General features: G+C 44.2%; 8 non-coding genes across 8 annotated transcripts; all 8 read right to left on the bottom strand.

Moving 5' to 3' along the window:
- Positions 1-106: 106 nt before the first annotated feature.
- Positions 107-180, bottom strand: TRNAF-GAA. The gene has a single exon. It is a non-coding gene; the product is annotated as a tRNA-Phe (tRNA).
- A 1378-nt stretch (positions 181-1558) lies between these two features.
- On the bottom strand, positions 1559-1630 carry TRNAQ-CUG. Its single transcript has one exon. It is a non-coding gene; the product is annotated as a tRNA-Gln (tRNA).
- A 246-nt stretch (positions 1631-1876) lies between these two features.
- TRNAF-GAA lies at positions 1877-1949 on the bottom strand. Its single transcript has one exon. It is a non-coding gene; the product is annotated as a tRNA-Phe (tRNA).
- Positions 1950-3325: 1376 nt separating this feature from the next.
- TRNAQ-CUG lies at positions 3326-3397 on the bottom strand. Its single transcript has one exon. It is a non-coding gene; the product is annotated as a tRNA-Gln (tRNA).
- A 245-nt stretch (positions 3398-3642) lies between these two features.
- TRNAF-GAA lies at positions 3643-3715 on the bottom strand. The gene has a single exon. It is a non-coding gene; the product is annotated as a tRNA-Phe (tRNA).
- Positions 3716-5091: 1376 nt separating this feature from the next.
- TRNAQ-CUG lies at positions 5092-5163 on the bottom strand. Its single transcript has one exon. It is a non-coding gene; the product is annotated as a tRNA-Gln (tRNA).
- Positions 5164-5408: 245 nt separating this feature from the next.
- Positions 5409-5482, bottom strand: TRNAF-GAA. The gene has a single exon. It is a non-coding gene; the product is annotated as a tRNA-Phe (tRNA).
- A 1377-nt stretch (positions 5483-6859) lies between these two features.
- TRNAQ-CUG lies at positions 6860-6931 on the bottom strand. The gene has a single exon. It is a non-coding gene; the product is annotated as a tRNA-Gln (tRNA).
- Positions 6932-17556: the final 10625 nt, after the last annotated feature.

The raw sequence follows: 17556 nt of genomic DNA on the forward strand, positions 1-17556 counted from the left end.
ATAGACCCTTAGCCTGAAAAAGGATGCTTTAATTAACCTCTCAGTCTTTTCTTAGTAAGGATCAAGACCAAAGGTGTCATTACCCTGAGTGAACTATGAAAAGTGATGCCGAGACCCGGGATTGAACCAGGGACCTTTAGATCTTCAGTCCTAACGCTCTCCCAACTGAGCTATCTCGGCTACTTCGGGAGGGTGTGGGGGAGGGGGCCGATCCTTCTGTGTGCAACGCACTGCTCCACTCTCCACACCTGCCTCCCCCCTTTCTCTTCCACAGAACGCTATTTAAGAACAACATCCGTTCCTCTTTCAAACCTTCTCCATCCCCTCACACAAGCTACGTAGGGGGGTAGTCATCCTGAAGAAACATAGCTTCCTCTTACATACACTAAGGTTGTAATGAACAGCTTTCTGGTATCAAAGCAAAGGGATAGTTTAAGACAAGCTTGTCAATTCCAAAAGAGAAATTCCGTCATCAGCTCAATGATGGGCCAGCCCAGGATCCTTTCACCAGTGGGATCGAAAGGCGCGCGCCAGGAGGTGCAAGACCCCTGGCTACTTTTGTGACCCTTAGACCTTGTAGCTAATTTTCCAAGGGAGAAAATACCCATGTAATCCTCTCTTTCAAAACTACCACAACCTCCTTTTACTCTGGGTGGCTGAATGGGGACAAATGCTGCTCGAGCTTTTCTCTGTTTCCTCTCCAGAGCCCTCCCCAACCTTTTTTGCTGCTGGGAGACAAGATGAGTATAGTTACACATTCTGAGAAACGGAAGGGGGCACCGATTTCTGTCAGGCTATTCTACCTAGGTCCATAACTAATTGCCCAGAGTTGGGCCTACAAAGATCCAGTTCTCCTCTTAAAGCATCTGCTGGGAGTGAGCATTAAACAGCAGGCTCCACTGACATTTGAACTCAGATCACAGGATTTAAAGACCAGCATGCTAACCATTACAGCATGAAACCTCCACTTGGGCCCCTCCCCTCTGCTTGCTTCCCACCCTTCCAAAACAATTCTTCCTCATTTCTTGTAGATACCAGGCAACTGCAATCTCATTTTGCAACTATTCCCTAAGCTTCCTGCTGTTCTCCAGTATGGAACACTGGACAAGGAAAGCCAGCAAGAGGATTTGTTGGCATCCAGGACAGAAAAGGCAACAGGTTCCTGTGAGATTTGACTCACATTGCTGGATAAAGAGTCCTGACCATTGCACTATGGAACAAGCACATGCCCCACTCATTTTAAACTGATTAGACCTCTTATGTCTTGTAGGTACCATAAGAACATATGATGTGCCGTACTGGGTCAGGCTAAGGGTCCATCAAACTCAGTATCCTTTTTCCAACAATTGCCAATCCAAGTCCCCGGAAAGTAGCCAAACATGAAATAGACCCCATGCTACTAATACGGTCAAGAAGCAGTGGCTAATTATGGACTTCTCCTCGCAACTGCAATCACATTTTACAACTATTCCCTAAGCATTCTGCTATTCTTCAGTATGGAACGCTGGATAAGGAATGCCAGCAGAAGGGTTTTTGGCATCCAGGAGAGAAAAGGCACAGGTTCCACCGAGATTTGAACTCGGATCACTGGATTCAGAGTCCAGAGTGCTAGCCGTTACACCATGGAACCACTCTTTTACCTTCTCCTGTCCATAGTGCCATGGTGCATGTTATGTAAGGGGTAGCTAGCTACAAGCGAGTTGCTCTTATGGTTCTTTACACGTCTAGCATGGCCAATGAATGCCTGCTTTACTCTAAAGCATTTGCTGAATAGACCCTTAGCCTGAAAAAGGATGCTTTAATTAACCTCTCAGTCTTTTCTTAGTAAGGATCAAGACCAAAGGTGTCATTACCCTGAGTGAACTATGAAAAGTGATGCCGAGACCCGGGATTGAACCAGGGACCTTTAGATCTTCAGTCTAACGCTCTCCCAACTGAGCTATCTCGGCTACTTCGGGAGGGTGTGGGGGAGGGGCCGATCCTTCTGTGTGCAACGCACTGCTCCACTCTCCACACCTGCCTCCCCCCTTTCTCTTCCACAGAACGCTATTTAAGAACAACATCCGTTCCTCTTTCAAACCTTCTCCATCCCCTCACACAAGCTACGTAGGGGGTAGTCATCCTGAAGAAACATAGCTTCCTCTTACATACACTAAGGTTGTAATGAACAGCTTTCTGGTATCAAAGCAAAGGGATAGTTTAAGACATGCTTGTCAATTCCAAAAGAGAAATTCCGTCATCAGCTCAATGATGGGCCAGCCCAGGATCCTTTCACCAGTGGGATCGAAAGGCGCGCGCCAGGAGGTGCAAGACCCCTGGCTACTTTTGTGACCCTTAGACCTTGTAGCTAATTTTCCAAGGGAGAAAATACCCATGTAATCCTCTCTTTCAAAACTACCACAACCTCCTTTACTCTGGGTGGCTGAATGGGGACAAATGCTGCTCGAGCTTTTCTCTGTTTCCTCTCCAGAGCCCTCCCCAACCTTTTTTGCTGCTGGGAGACAAGATGAGTATAGTTACACATTCTGAGAAACGGAAGGGGGCACCGATTTCTGTCAGGCTATTCTACCTAGGTCCATAACTAATTGCCCAGAGTTGGGCCTACAAAGATCCAGTTCTCCTCTTAAAGCATCTGCTGGGAGTGAGCATTAAACAGCAGGCTCCACTGACATTTGAACTCAGATCACAAGATTTAAAGACCAGCATGCTAACCATTACAGCATGAAACCTCCACTTGGGCCCCTCCCCTCTGCTTGCTTCCCACCCTTCCAAAACAATTCTTCCTCATTTCTTGTAGATACCAGGCAACTGCAATCTCATTTTGCAACTATTCCCTAAGCTTCCTGCTGTTCTCCAGTATGGAACACTGGACAAGGAAAGCCAGCAAGAGGATTTGTTGGCATCCAGGACAGAAAAGGCAACAGGTTCCTGTGAGATTTGACTCACATTGCTGGATAAAGAGTCCTGACCATTGCACTATGGAACAAGCACATGCCCCACTCATTTTAAACTGATTAGACCTCTTATGTCTTGTAGGTACCATAAGAACATATGATGTGCCGTACTGGGTCAGGCTAAGGGTCCATCAAACTCAGTATCCTTTTTCCAACAATTGCCAATCCAAGTCCCCGGAAAGTAGCCAAACATGAAATAGACCCCATGCTACTAATACGGTCAAGAAGCAGTGGCTAATTATGGACTTCTCCTCGCAACTGCAATCACATTTTACAACTATTCCCTAAGCATTCTGCTATTCTTCAGTATGGAACGCTGGATAAGGAATGCCAGCAGAAGGGTTTGTGGGCATCCAGGAGAGAAAAGGCACAGGTTCCACCGAGATTTGAACTCGGATCACTGGATTCAGAGTCCAGAGTGCTAGCCGTTACACCATGGAACCACTCTTTTACCTTCTCCTGTCCATAGTGCCATGGTGCATGTTATGTAAGGGGTAGCTAGCTACAAGCGAGTTGCTCTTATGGTTCTTTACACGTCTAGCATGCCAATGAATGCCTGCTTTACTCTAAAGCATTTGCTGAATAGACCCTTAGCCTGAAAAAGGATGCTTTAATTAACCTCTCAGTCTTTTCTTAGTAAGGATCAAGACCAAAGGTGTCATTACCCTGAGTGAACTATGAAAAGTGATGCCGAGACCCGGGATTGAACCAGGGACCTTTAGATCTTCAGTCTAACGCTCTCCCAACTGAGCTATCTCGGCTACTTCGGGAGGGTGTGGGGGAGGGGCCGATCCTTCTGTGTGCAACGCACTGCTCCACTCTCCACACCTGCCTCCCCCCTTTCTCTTCCACAGAACGCTATTTAAGAACAACATCCGTTCCTCTTTCAAACCTTCTCCATCCCCTCACACAAGCTACGTAGGGGGTAGTCATCCTGAAGAAACATAGCTTCCTCTTACATACACTAAGGTTGTAATGAACAGCTTTCTGGTATCAAAGCAAAGGGATAGTTTAAGACAAGCTTGTCAATTCCAAAAGAGAAATTCCGTCATCAGCTCAATGATGGGCCAGCCCAGGATCCTTTCACCAGTGGGATCGAAAGGCGCGCGCCAGGAGGTGCAAGACCCCTGGCTACTTTTGTGACCCTTAGACCTTGTAGCTAATTTTCCAAGGGAGAAAATACCCATGTAATCCTCTCTTTCAAAACTACCACAACCTCCTTTTACTCTGGGTGGCTGAATGGGGACAAATGCTGCTCGAGCTTTTCTCTGTTTCCTCTCCAGAGCCCTCCCCAACCTTTTTTGCTGCTGGGAGACAAGATGAGTATAGTTACACATTCTGAGAAACGGAAGGGGGCACCGATTTCTGTCAGGCTATTCTACCTAGGTCCATAACTAATTGCCCAGAGTTGGGCCTACAAAGATCCAGTTCTCCTCTTAAAGCATCTGCTGGGGGTGAGCATTAAACAGCAGGCTCCACTGACATTTGAACTCAGATCACAGGATTTAAAGACCAGCATGCTAACCATTACAGCATGAAACCTCCACTTGGGCCCCTCCCCTCTGCTTGCTTCCCACCCTTCCAAAACAATTCTTCCTCATTTCTTGTAGATACCAGGCAACTGCAATCTCATTTTGCAACTATTCCCTAAGCTTCCTGCTGTTCTCCAGTATGGAACACTGGATAAGGAAAGCCAGCAAGAGGATTTGTTGGCATCCAGGACAGAAAGGCAACAGGTTCCTGTGAGATTTGACTCACATTGCTGGATAAAGAGTCCTGACCATTGCACTATGGAACAAGCACATGCCCCACTCATTTTAAACTGATTAGACCTCTTATGTCTTGTAGGTACCATAAGAACATATGATGTGCCGTACTGGGTCAGGCTAAGGGTCCATCAAACTCAGTATCCTTTTTCCAACAATTGCCAATCCAAGTCCCCGGAAAGTAGCCAAACATGAAATAGACCCCATGCTACTAATACGGTCAAGAAGCAGTGGCTAATTATGAACTTCTCCTCGCAACGGCAATCACATTTTACAACTATTCCCTAAGCATTCTGCTATTCTTCAGTATGGAACGCTGGATAAGGAATGCCAGCAGAAGGGTTTGTGGGCATCCAGGAGAGAAAAGGCACAGGTTCCACCGAGATTTGAACTCGGATCACTGGATTCAGAGTCCAGAGTGCTAGCCGTTACACCGTGGAACCACTCTTTTACCTTCTCCTGTCCATAGTGCCATGGTGCATGTTATGTAAGGGGTAGCTAGCTACAAGCGAGTTGCTCTTATGGTTCTTTACACGTCTAGCATGCCAATGAATGCCTGCTTTACTCTAAAGCATTTGCTGAATAGACCCTTATCCTGAAAAAGGATGCTTTAATTAACCTCTCAGTCTTTTCTTAGTAAGGATCAAGACCAAAGGTGTCATTACCCTGAGTGAACTATGAAAAGTGATGCCGAGACCCGGGATTGAACCAGGGACCTTTAGATCTTCAGTCTAACGCTCTCCCCAACTGAGCTATCTCGGCTACTTTGGGAGGGTGTGGGGGAGGGGCCGATCCTTCTGTGTGCAACGCACTGCTCCACTCTCCACACCTGCCTCCCCCCTTTCTCTTCCACAGAACGCTATTTAAGAACAACATCCGTTCCTCTTTCAAACCTTCTCCATCCCCTCACACAAGCTACGTAGGGGGTAGTCATCCTGAAGAAACATAGCTTCCTCTTACATACACTAAGGTTGTAATGAACAGCTTTCTGGTATCAAAGCAAAGGGATAGTTTAAGACAAGCTTGTCAATTCCAAAAGAGAAATTCCGTCATCAGCTCAATGATGGGCCAGCCCAGGATCCTTTCACCAGTGGGATCGAAAGGCGCGCGCCAGGAGGTGCAAGACCCCTGGCTACTTTTGTGACCCTTAGACCTTGTAGCTAGTTTTCCAAGGGAGAAAATACCCATGTAATCCTCTCTTTCAAAACTACCACAACCTCCTTTTACTCTGGGTGGCTGAATGGGGACAAATGCTGCTCGAGCTTTTCTCTGTTTCCTCTCCAGAGCCCTCCCCAACCTTTTTTGCTGCTGGGAGACAAGATGAGTATAGTTACACATTCTGAGAAACGGAAGGGGGCACCGATTTCTGTCAGGCTATTCTACCTAGGTCCATAACTAATTGCCCAGAGTTGGGCCTACAAAGATCCAGTTCTCCTCTTAAAGCATCTGCTGGGGGTGAGCATTAAACAGCAGGCTCCACTGACATTTGAACTCAGATCACAGGATTTAAAGACCAGCATGCTAACCATTACAGCATGAAACCTCCACTTGGGCCCCTCCCCTCTGCTTGCTTCCCACCCTTCCAAAACAATTCTTCCTCATTTCTTGTAGATACCAGGCAACTGCAATCTCATTTTGCAACTATTCCCTAAGCTTCCTGCTGTTCTCCAGTATGGAACACTGGACAAGGAAAGCCAGCAAGAGGATTTGTTGGCATCCAGGACAGAAAAGGCAACAGGTTCCTGTGAGATTTGACTCACATTGCTGGATAAAGAGTCCTGACCATTGAACTATGGAACAAGCACATGCCCCACTCATTTTAAACTGATTAGACCTCTTATGTCTTGTAGGTACCATAAGAACATATGATGTGCCGTACTGGGTCAGGCTAAGGGTCCATCAAACTCAGTATCCTTTTTCCAACAATTGCCAATCCAAGTCCCCGGAAAGTAGCCAAACATGAAATAGACCCCATGCTACTAATACGGTCAAGAAGCAGTGGCTAATTATGGACTTCTCCTCGCAACTGCAATCACATTTTACAACTATTCCCTAAGCATTCTGCTATTCTTCAGTATGGAACGCTGGATAAGGAATGCCAGCAGAAGGGTTTGTGGGCATCCAGGAGAGAAAAGGCACAGGTTCCACCGAGATTTGAACTCGGATCACTGGATTCAGAGTCCAGAGTGCTAGCCGTTACACCATGGAACCACTCTTTTACCTTCTCCTGTCCATAGTGCCATGGTGCATGTTATGTAAGGGGTAGCTAGCTACAAGCGAGTTGCTCTTATGGTTCTTTACACGTCTAGCATGCCAATGAATGCCTGCTTTACTCTAAAGCATTTGCTGAATAGACCCTTAGCCTGAAAAAGGATGCTTTAATTAACCTGATCCTTCTGTGTGCAACGCACTGCTCCACTCTCCACACCTGCCTCCCCCCTTTCTCTCCACAGAATGCTATTTAAGAACAACATCCGTTCCTCTTTCAAACCTTCTCCATCCCCTCACACAAGCTACGTAGGGGGTAGTCATCCTGAAGAAACATAGCTTCCTCTTACATACACTAAGGTTGTAATGAACAGCTTTCTAGTATCAAAGCAAAGGGATAGTTTAAGACATGCTTGTCAATTCCAAAAGAGAAATTCCGTCATCAGCTCAATGATGGGCCAGCCCAGGATCCTTTTACCAGTGGGATCGAAAGGCGCGCGCCATTAGGCGCGCGCCATACTTTTACTTATAATTTTTGTAAACCAGCTTGGTCTGGAACTAATGAGCATCATGGTATTATTTAAGGTTTCCTCTTGAAAATAATGAATTCCTGAGATGATAACCAGGTAGGTTTACAAATCGAGAATATAGAATTTGAAATAAATGACAAAGATGAAACAGTTAAAATTCTATTTCTATATTCCCTTTTTGAAAGCAATTAAGCTTGTGTTAAATATATAGTAAGAAATGCAATGGAAATTGTCACTTAGGAATAAAGAACCTAGTTCTTTCACAAATTATGTATTATGAATTAAATATAACATTCACTTTTTTTTCCTCACAATCATTGTATGTCTTCTATCAAATACTTAACTCTACTCCTGTTGGTTTGTTGCGATTAAGTTTTGATTTTCAAAAATATAGAACTTCTTGTGAAGATAACCCAAGAAAACAAATTCTCAGGTAGTAACTTTCCTAGGTATGTGTCCCTTTCTTTGCGTATGGTGTGTGTTTTCTCTATTTTCTTTTTAAATGAGAGTATTTGGTAGCAATTGTCTGGCACTTATCTCAGACTCCCTCTATGTAGCTGGTAGGGGAAAGAGCTTGAATATGCTGTTAGCTATCGCCACCTTGCCTTTACGCAAGCAATGTGGAGTAGCTTTAGATGACTGAGTTAGATGCTTGAGTTCAATGCTCGATAGTGAGGACTGAGACGATTACTACTCTTAAAGTTGTAGTATGTAACAGTTCCTACTATCCTATCTTTAGAAACTCAATAAAATATACTGACTCCCTTCTCCCGATTATCTTCTGCAGACTAAATAAGTATTTTTTATTATACTTTTATACTCACTACAAGGAAATAATTGATAATCAATTTTTCCCTATCTAATGAGAGAGATATGAATCTCTGAAAGTAAATGGAATTTGCCACATGAGAATGAGTGCAGTCTTACCCTTATAGAAATAAACCACCACAACACTCAATGGAGATAATATGGGTAGCCAGGACCGACGCTTCTGCTCGCACCCATCCCTTCACAGCAGAAAACACACACACACACACAAACACACACACACACACACACAGACACACGTACGTACATACGTACGTGTGTCTGTGTGTGTGTGTATGAAGTGTGTGTGTATGAAGTGTATGTGTGTATGAAGTGTATGTGTGTATGTGTGTATGTGTGTATGAAGTGTATGTGTGTATGGTGTATGAAGTGTATGTGTGTATGAAGTGTATGAAGTGTGTGTGTGTATGAAGTGTGTGTGTATGAAGTGACATCATTGATCATGTTGACTCCTGCCACTGTCCAGCAAGGAGTCGTACCAGCAATAACTGCACCCAGTTGTTCTGCTAAGAATCCCTGACCTGACCCCTGTCAATTCAGACAACTGTTAACCGAGGCTTAACTCCCCAATCGGCTCGGGCTACCCGCCACAAGCGCAGGTAAGAATTACCTGCGAACCCCAAAGATGCGGCCAGGACCCCCACAAAAAATGCATTCCAAGGCCTCTTGCAGCAAATTGAAGAATAGGTCCAAACCAATAAAGGACAAGTGGACCCTATCCCTCCTGAACAGACTACTCTCCAGGCCCCAGGACCAATCGTGTGAAATATGAAAACTCCCCATCGCAGCCAGCCAAGAACCAATCTTCTGATTGGCCTTGGCACAACAGTGACGCCATATTTTATTCGCAGTCATAGCAGGCCTTGGAGTTATGTCGGATCAGCAGAGTACACTAGCCGCAACAGGATGGAATTGGACATCAAATCCCTGAGCACCATGCTAATGACTTACGGCCAGACATCTTGCCCCAGTCTTTTCCGCCAAGATGGATGATTAAAACATGCAGGGGGCTAAGCCAATCAAGCCTCTATTGCAGGCAAGGCAGCAACTATCACCAACGCATTCCTCTCTGCCCCAGCCAACAGCGCTCCCTCCCCGGCCCTCCAAGTCCAAGTGTGTCCCATACGGGCAACCTTGAACTTGCGAATGGGCCCAGGCAACCTAAGAATGTCCCACGATCCATAAACAGTCTCCCGGTATGCAGCACCTGCAAGGAGAAAACAATTACTATCATGTGTAACTAAGGAGTACCAGTACGCATGTACCCAGTGAAGGCGTCTGATTTCCACCTCCCATTTCTTTGAATCACTCCGCCCGACAGGCCAGATGTCACCGCAGACGTTGCTGTCCCGATTCGAAAAGGGTGAGTCCCAAACCTCAAGGTATCCAACCCTAACGCAGACAAACAAGCCCGCAAAACCGCCTCTAACTGGTATTTTGTCAAGGGCTGCAAGTCGCGATGAACTAGAAAATGAGAACCACCTTCATGGCGAATCCACCCGAAGGCGACTGCGTTAGCAACAGGGCAGGTCCGCAAACCTGGAACGGAATGAAGCACCATCGATAACCCTCTACCCGCCTGATCTGTTTTGGATCTGTGAATAAAAAGAACCACCGAATCTGCTCTGATGCTCACATGCTGAAATAAGAGGCCGGAAGCCTCAGACCCCTTAGTAGCTCTCGCAACCAACTCGCTGATGCGAAAGGACCGAAAAAGCAAGTTTGCTTACCGTAAACGGTGTTTCCGTAGATAGCAGGATGAATTAGCCATGTTGTCATGGGATCTGTCATTCAGGTCCGGGAGGCGGAGCTTTACCAAGCACAGAGATTAGATTTTTGCTCTCTGCGGCTGTGCATGTGTTCCTGAGCAGGAAAGTAACAGATTCTCCTCAGTCTGTGATTAAGCTGTAATGTAGTCGAAGAGACGGAGACTGTCAGGGAGGAGGGAGGGTCAGCATGGCTAATTCATCCTGCTATCTACGGAAACACCGTTTACGGTAAGCAAACTTGCTTTTCCCGTTGATAGCAGGGTTGAATTAGCCATGCTGTCATGGGAGTCCCACGCTCCCGATCACGTTGTTGGTGATATACATGGTTGTACGTGATCTTTAACAGTGTGGCAGTCACCGTGGAGAGGAGGATAGAGAGTGCAGGATTGCTTGCCTTATCTTCGCATCAGTGGCTGCTTGTTGATCAAGGCAGTAGTGAGAGGTGAAGGTATGGAGCGATGACCATGTTGCTGCCTTACAAATGTCTATGGGTTGTACATTTTTAAGGTGTGCCAAGGAGGTCGCCACTGCTCTGACTTGGTGAGCTTTCAGAACAGAATATAGCTGTAAATTCTGTTTGTCGTAGTAGAATTTGATGCACTGTGCTATCCAGCTGGAGATGGTGCGTTTAGCCACTGGTAGTCCAGGTGCCTTCAGGTTGAAAGAGACAAAGAGTTGAGAAACACAGGAGTCCAAGTTTGTTTTTTCTTTGTTGTGTGCTAAAGCTCTTTTGTAGTCTAGTGTATGCAGTAATTTTTCCCTATCATTTGCGTGAGGTTTAGGGAAAAAGATGGGTAGTTCTATGGTTTGATTGAGATGGAATTGAGAAACCACTTTTGGCAGGAAGGACGGGTGAGTCCTGAGAACCACCTTTTGGTGATAAAACTGTAGATATGGAGAATAATGGACTAAGGCCTGTAATTCACTGACTCGTTCCCTCATCTGATATCACGCCAATCTGGGTATAACTACTTCTCAGGATTGCTAGCTCATTGAGTTGCAAAGGTTTGAGTAGACTCTTATGGACATGAACTGTCCCTGTCTGCGCTACTCTGCCAATTCCCTGCTGCCTGCAGGAAGCTTTCCTTCTGCCCTTCAGAGCTTGCTACTAACTTGGGTACTCGCTCCTCGGGGGCCCTCTGTTCTATTTTCAGGTGCCATCCAGGGAACAGGTACTCACTTCTCGAGGGCCTGCTCTCCCTGTCTCAGTGCCTGTACCTACGACAACTATCTGGTGGAATCGCATCCATAACAGCTAACACTGAGTGAGTACTCTAATATCTCATCTGTCTCATCCACAGTAACTCCTTGCTGCGGAACATCCTGATGTCACCTAGGAGAGAAGGGCTCCCTCTGCCGAGGTCCCTGAGACTACAACTCACCACTGCCACCTGGTGGCTATCTTCAAGCTGTATAATAAAAGAGTTAAATTCCAGTGTTTTGTGTATAGAGTCTAGCCCAGTGCTGTGGCTCCTCACGGGGTTCCTCCCTGTGGGTGTGGTCATCTCCACAGCACCCAAGGATCCACTAAAACACACGTAATAACAGTAGGGTTAGCCATTACAGGTGTCATTCCATTAGTTACAGGGATTCCTTTTTCAATTTATGGTACAAAAATACAGTGTTTATAAGCTGTTTTAGAAGTTATGGCTTACGAGTATGCTTTTACCTAAATTATTAATGAATTATCACAGCCATATGCAGAACCGAATGATTATCTGTTATTATCCTAAGGCGGAGTATGTGTTATTGTAAAAGGACAATTTTTGTTTTTGTAGATGATAATTCTGAATTAGTGATGGATTCAGTCAAATGCGCCAAGGCACGGTGTCTGTCCCCAAGTATGACCAACCACTGATCTACCTGATGGGAATAACTGGTGAACTGGCTCACATCCCTAGGGGCAATCGCAGGGGTTTCTTGTGGTTTGCTCTGGTCCTTCATATGGTTGTGATAGTAGTGTGTATGTGTTTGCCTACCTGTTTATTGTTTATGCGCCCAAATAACGTCTCCTATCACCTTGAAAACGATCAACATTCAAAGGTCAAGTCTGACACAGAACCTCTATGCTTCCCTCGATACAGCAGCTTCCTGGGAAAGGGACCTCCTCAACATTAGTCATGTTGACAATGATGGGTAAGATCAGAGTACGCCCTCTGACAACCTAAGACAGTCGCATGGCCCTAATGGTGATGATGTCCCAATCATCAAGAGGGAAATGAGGATTTAGGTTAATTACTGCTTTAAGAAAACTGCCCCATGTCGACTAGTAACTGGAATAAAAAAGCCTGAAGGGAAAAAATTCAGCCCAGAGTCAGAACACCTGAGGCTGAGAACATCATGAGTAAATTCCTGATAAGAAAGGTGCCAAGAAAGTTACAAGAAACAAAAGAAGCACTGAGTAAGCAGAATATGTGATGTCTGCGAGGCGCATGAAGGAAAATTACCTGAGAGAGAGGAAGGGAGAATCATATGCAAGCCATGTTTAACAGTGTATAAAAGACTAAGGCAAATTTAAAACGAGTAGATTGGCACTGCCAGGTGAACAGTTAAATTCTGTAAGACCTCGCTTCATTTACTCCCATAAGGAAAACACAATCTTGATTTTCCTTATAGTTTCTGCTATCTTAACTTTGTATGCATGAAATAAACAAATCCTGCCAGCTCTTATAGATCTCTAAGCTACTTAATAAATGTTATGTTTTGAAACTGAAAGGCTGTTTGTCCTCTCTGGGGAGGAAACAAGGCAGGATAAGTTTCAAGGTTTTTAACAGAGGACTCTAGTAACCACCTTTATATATCCCCAAACTCCTTGCCAAATTGATACTAGGCTACCCTGTAAATTTTCCTATTTACCCCAGTCCTCACCTTATGTATCAAGTATGAGTGAAACCCATGAAAGCTGATCCCATGAAACCTAGTTCCTTATTGGTTTCAATTAGCATGTCTCATCTAGGGTGTAATAAAAATTATAAACTCTGTAGCCTTACCCTTATCAGCAACTGAACAACTCAGGCTGCCATGTGGAATAAGACTACTTTCAGTGAACCTATCAGTCTCCAGCTCTCTTACCAAAACAGAAGAACACTCTAATCTTTGGAATCAGATAAGGAGGCACCTAGATTCCAATAGGAAAAGACTTCCGATGTGAAGTATTCCACACCTTATCCCTTATAGTAATATCAGTGATCTCAATTATTTCGGAATTTGATTCCCAGCTCTAACTCGGGTTCCTGTACCATAAGCCTATTGTTGTTGCTTCAGTGTATGGCCAGATTTCTTATTATGAAGGAAAATAACACCAAACATGTTGTAAATATCCTTAAAGATTATTACCTTACAAAAGAAATAAGAGGAAATAACTTGGATTCATCTAAGAAACCAAATGAAATGTAAGTAGGTATCCACATTTGGATCACCTGGAGTTCAACCAGTGTTGAACTGAGGGAAGGGGGGAGCCAAGGCTCCCAGGCGCTGGCTGTAGGGGGCATCCGGGAACTTTTTTTTGTACATTTTTCAGTGCCCAGAAACTCTCCTGAAAACTCCGGAATCTGCTGCAGAACCTGGCCCTGATAAAAACATCACCTAGGTGGGCCCCACGCAGAAGGAAGACAAAGCGTGTGCCATTGGACCACGTGCTTAAGAAGACAGAACAAGGGCATCCTTAGCCCTGTGCAAACGGGGTCTCCAGTGTCTTGAGCCACGAAGAAGTAAAAGGCCTTTTGGGTCACTGGTGCACCCCAACTTGCCGGTTGCTGAAATCAAGAAGAGGCTGTGCGGCAGCCTGAGTGAGAGAAAGCTCTGGGACTCCCTTTCCTCCTCAGATGGAGAGGCCCAGGTAAAAGGGAATGTGAGTATGTGCTTGAGAGAGAGGGAGTTTGTGTATATGTGAGTGAGAGCATGTGTGAGTGTGAGAGCTTGTGTATGAAAGAGTGAGCTGTTTCCTCATAAAACAGCTAAGTCATATATATGACAATGCTCTAATTATAACTTTGATTCCACTTGAGGAACTGAAACCTTTGCACAATGATGAATGGAATAGGTGAGATAGGCCATCCTTTAGTAACTCTGCAATCTCCGCATAAGTCTTAGTGTTTGGCAAGGCTAGTGAAACCAGAAAATGCATGAAGGCATATGTTTTTTCCCAGTATAGTATATAAAAGTACCCATAAATATATTGAACTCCAAAGACTAAATTAAATTTTGAATTAAATTTTGAATTAAATTTTAAAGAAGGAAAAAAGACTTCATAAACCAAACTTTGGCAAACACATTGCGAAAGCGGTTGGACAGTTTGTGGGTACCTTTATATATTATACTGTGGGGTAGATTTTCAAAGGGTTACGCGCGTAATATACGCGTAATATACGCGCGTAACCCTTTAAAACACCCCCTGTGCGCGCCGAGCCTATTTTGCATAGGTTCGGCGGCGCGCGCAAGCCCCGGGACGCGTGTATGTCCTGGGGCTTTGAAAAAGGGGGCGGGAAGACGGCAGGGCAGGGGGTGGGGCGGCGGTCTGGGGGCAGTCCTGAGTCCTCCAGCACAGCAGCTGTTCCGGGGGAAGGTGGCCAGCTGCTGGCCGGCACGCGTAACTTAGACAACAATGGTAGGGGGGGGATTTAGGTAGGGCTGGGGGGTGGGTTAGATAGAAGAAGGTGGGGGGAGCAAAAGGAAAGTTCCCTCCGAGGCCGCTCCGATTTCGGAGCGGCCTCGGAGGGAACGGGGAAAGCCATCAGGCCTCCCCTAGGGCTCGGCGCGCGCAAGGTGCACAAGTGCGCACCCCCTTGCATGCGCTGACCCTGGATTTTATAACATGCGCGCGGCAGCGCGCGCATGTTATAAAATCGGGTATAGGTTTGTGCGCGCCGGGTAGCGTGCACAAATGTACCCTGCGCTCCTCTAAAAATCTGCCCCTGTATGTACAAGTTATCCAGTGGCTTTTTGGTTTTTCATTCATATGTTTTTTTTCTCCACACACACAGTCAAGAGAACAGCCTGTTTCTGTACAGGGATCTCATCTTATTAGCTTTCAAACTGAATGACTGCATAAGAGTCCTAGGCATTGTGCAGTCTAATATCAAATTCCTGAATGTGACCAACAGTGGCCACACCGCTGCAGGTGAATGTTTTGCTTTGATCCCTGCCCCTGAATGCTGGCTGATCATGCTGAACTCAACAATCAAGAACTGCACATTCTTTCTGCCCGTGCACACCCACAGGTACAGGATCCTACCCTTGTCGCCAGAAAGTGGGTATAGATATTAAGTGGAGCCAGCAGATATTAACCAACGTTTGTTATATACACTAGCACCCATCTAGGTGGGGCTGCAAATCCAGAAAAGATAAAAAAAAAAACAAACCAAGCAGCAAGAAAATATTTAGCACGGATCTTGCACATTCCATACAATTATATGCATATGTAACAGGTACGGCCTCCAGAACTGTACCAAGTACTCAAAGTGGGGTCTCACTACTGACCTATATAAGGGTAATATTACCTCCTTTTTTCTGTTGATGATACCTCTACTTAAATACTGTACATAGAGCTGTCAGATGCTCCAGTTCCTAGAGGGAGATGTTTAATTATTCCAGCTGCTTGAATTTACACTTCAGTTTTTGTGGTATTTAGTCCTGTTCTACCCTCTGGTCTGACCCAGTATGGCATGTTCTTATGTTCTTATTTAGAAAAAAATAATTGGAATTTTCCTAATTCTAAAATGTCACAAATGGATTATAAAATGTGTCATGAACAATAAAAGTGATGATGCAGGCATTCACTCTTTCACTATTCCCTTCTTAGTGTTTGCAATGTTGTTATTATTGCTGGATGCTTTTTCAGTTGTAGATCAATACCCATAGGTGTAAATAATGATTACAGACTAAAAGTCTTCTTAAGGCTTCTTTAAGATATCTTTGTCAGAATCACTCTGTTTACTCATTTATTAAGTAACAATTAACAACTTCTTTCCCTTGATGGCACTAGAATTTTATAAACTCCAATGTTTAATTACTTGTAAAGTATGATTATGCAATAGCTTTCAGTAGTTGTCCCTTAGTTAAACTGAGACTTCTTTCAAGCACATGAGACTCCAAACTGCTTGGGTTTCAATTTAGGCTTCTATTATTATTTCAATAAAAACCTGTGATTATACTGCTTTGAATGTGGAAATCTATCAATATACATAGCTTTAGTCAGTTGCTGATGCCCAGTCTGATGAAAGAACTTTAGATGTGCTTCAGCATCTTATATCAAGCAAATAATTTAATCCATCTTGGATTATATATTTACCCCAGCAGTTTTTGTTAAATGTGCCAATCAATTTCTCTCCTACTGTCCTACACACATTTTTCTCTGTTAAACTGAGTAATAATTCCATATTTCACTTCTTTTTAAAATTAGCTATCACTATTCTCCCTCTTACCTTAATATCTTAGTTTTGAAAAAGAATAAACACTTTAAATCAGTGGTTCTCAAACCTTTTCCCATCGTGACACACCTGAGAGACCATGCTCACATGAGTGACACACTGCTCATTACAATTCACGGTGGAAATAAAAAATAAAGGCCCAGTATTACTTTTATTGTTAAGAATGACACAAGGGAAAGATAAGTACTCTATCTGAAAAGAAATTGCATAAATAGTAAACATTCCATATCAAAACAGCACCAATTTCCAGCACTCAAACAGTAACCACCTTACCTAAGAAAAGGCAACACTGAAAATATTACACCAGGCTTTCAAACTCCAAAAGTCCTCCTATTAGGAAAACGGACCAAGCCAGGCTGCTATAGAACCCTACATAGAAACTACACACCAACAGAATACCTCACCTCAAGTCACATGTGCAGCCCCTCACCTAACAAAGAAAAAAAGCCCATAAAGCATGACTAGTAACATGCAGACAAAAACTGAACTGGAAACTGCAGCAAGCCAGAGAGACTGTATGCAGTGTAACAAAGGAAAAAGAGAAACATCACTAGTCCTCATAAAACAAATCAAGAAATATAAAATCAATAGTAGTAAAACCATAATAAAAAGAACGGATTATTTCAAAACGGCTGATGAATGGAATATGCAATAATTAAAAACTCATATAAAAAATTTCTAGATACCAATAAAATATTTCAAAATAGCAGACACAAAGATCCAATAATGAAAAATGATAACGATAAAAAAATGCTTTGCTCTACATAATTGGGAACATTTGATTAGTGCAAAGCATATCTTTGACAAAAGACGCCATCCAGCGTGACAGTCTGCCGAGTGTACTTGCTGCAAAATGCAGATTTGAAGAAGTGAAAATGTGCCAAACTGAGGGGGCAGAATGAATGTGATGATGAAGACATACTGCCACAATGAACAAATGCAAAAGGAGCTTACACGTAAACAAACCTTTGTCGAGAAGTAACAGACAAGAAAAAAGCAAAAAATTGTAAATAAGGACCGTAAAAAGAAGTACAAGGCAGTAAGAAAAGCTGAACTTTCAAGCAAGAGAGCAA

This window comes from Rhinatrema bivittatum, unplaced genomic scaffold (assembly GCF_901001135.1).
Source record: "Rhinatrema bivittatum unplaced genomic scaffold, aRhiBiv1.1, whole genome shotgun sequence".
Lineage (NCBI taxonomy): Eukaryota > Metazoa > Chordata > Amphibia > Gymnophiona > Rhinatrematidae > Rhinatrema > Rhinatrema bivittatum.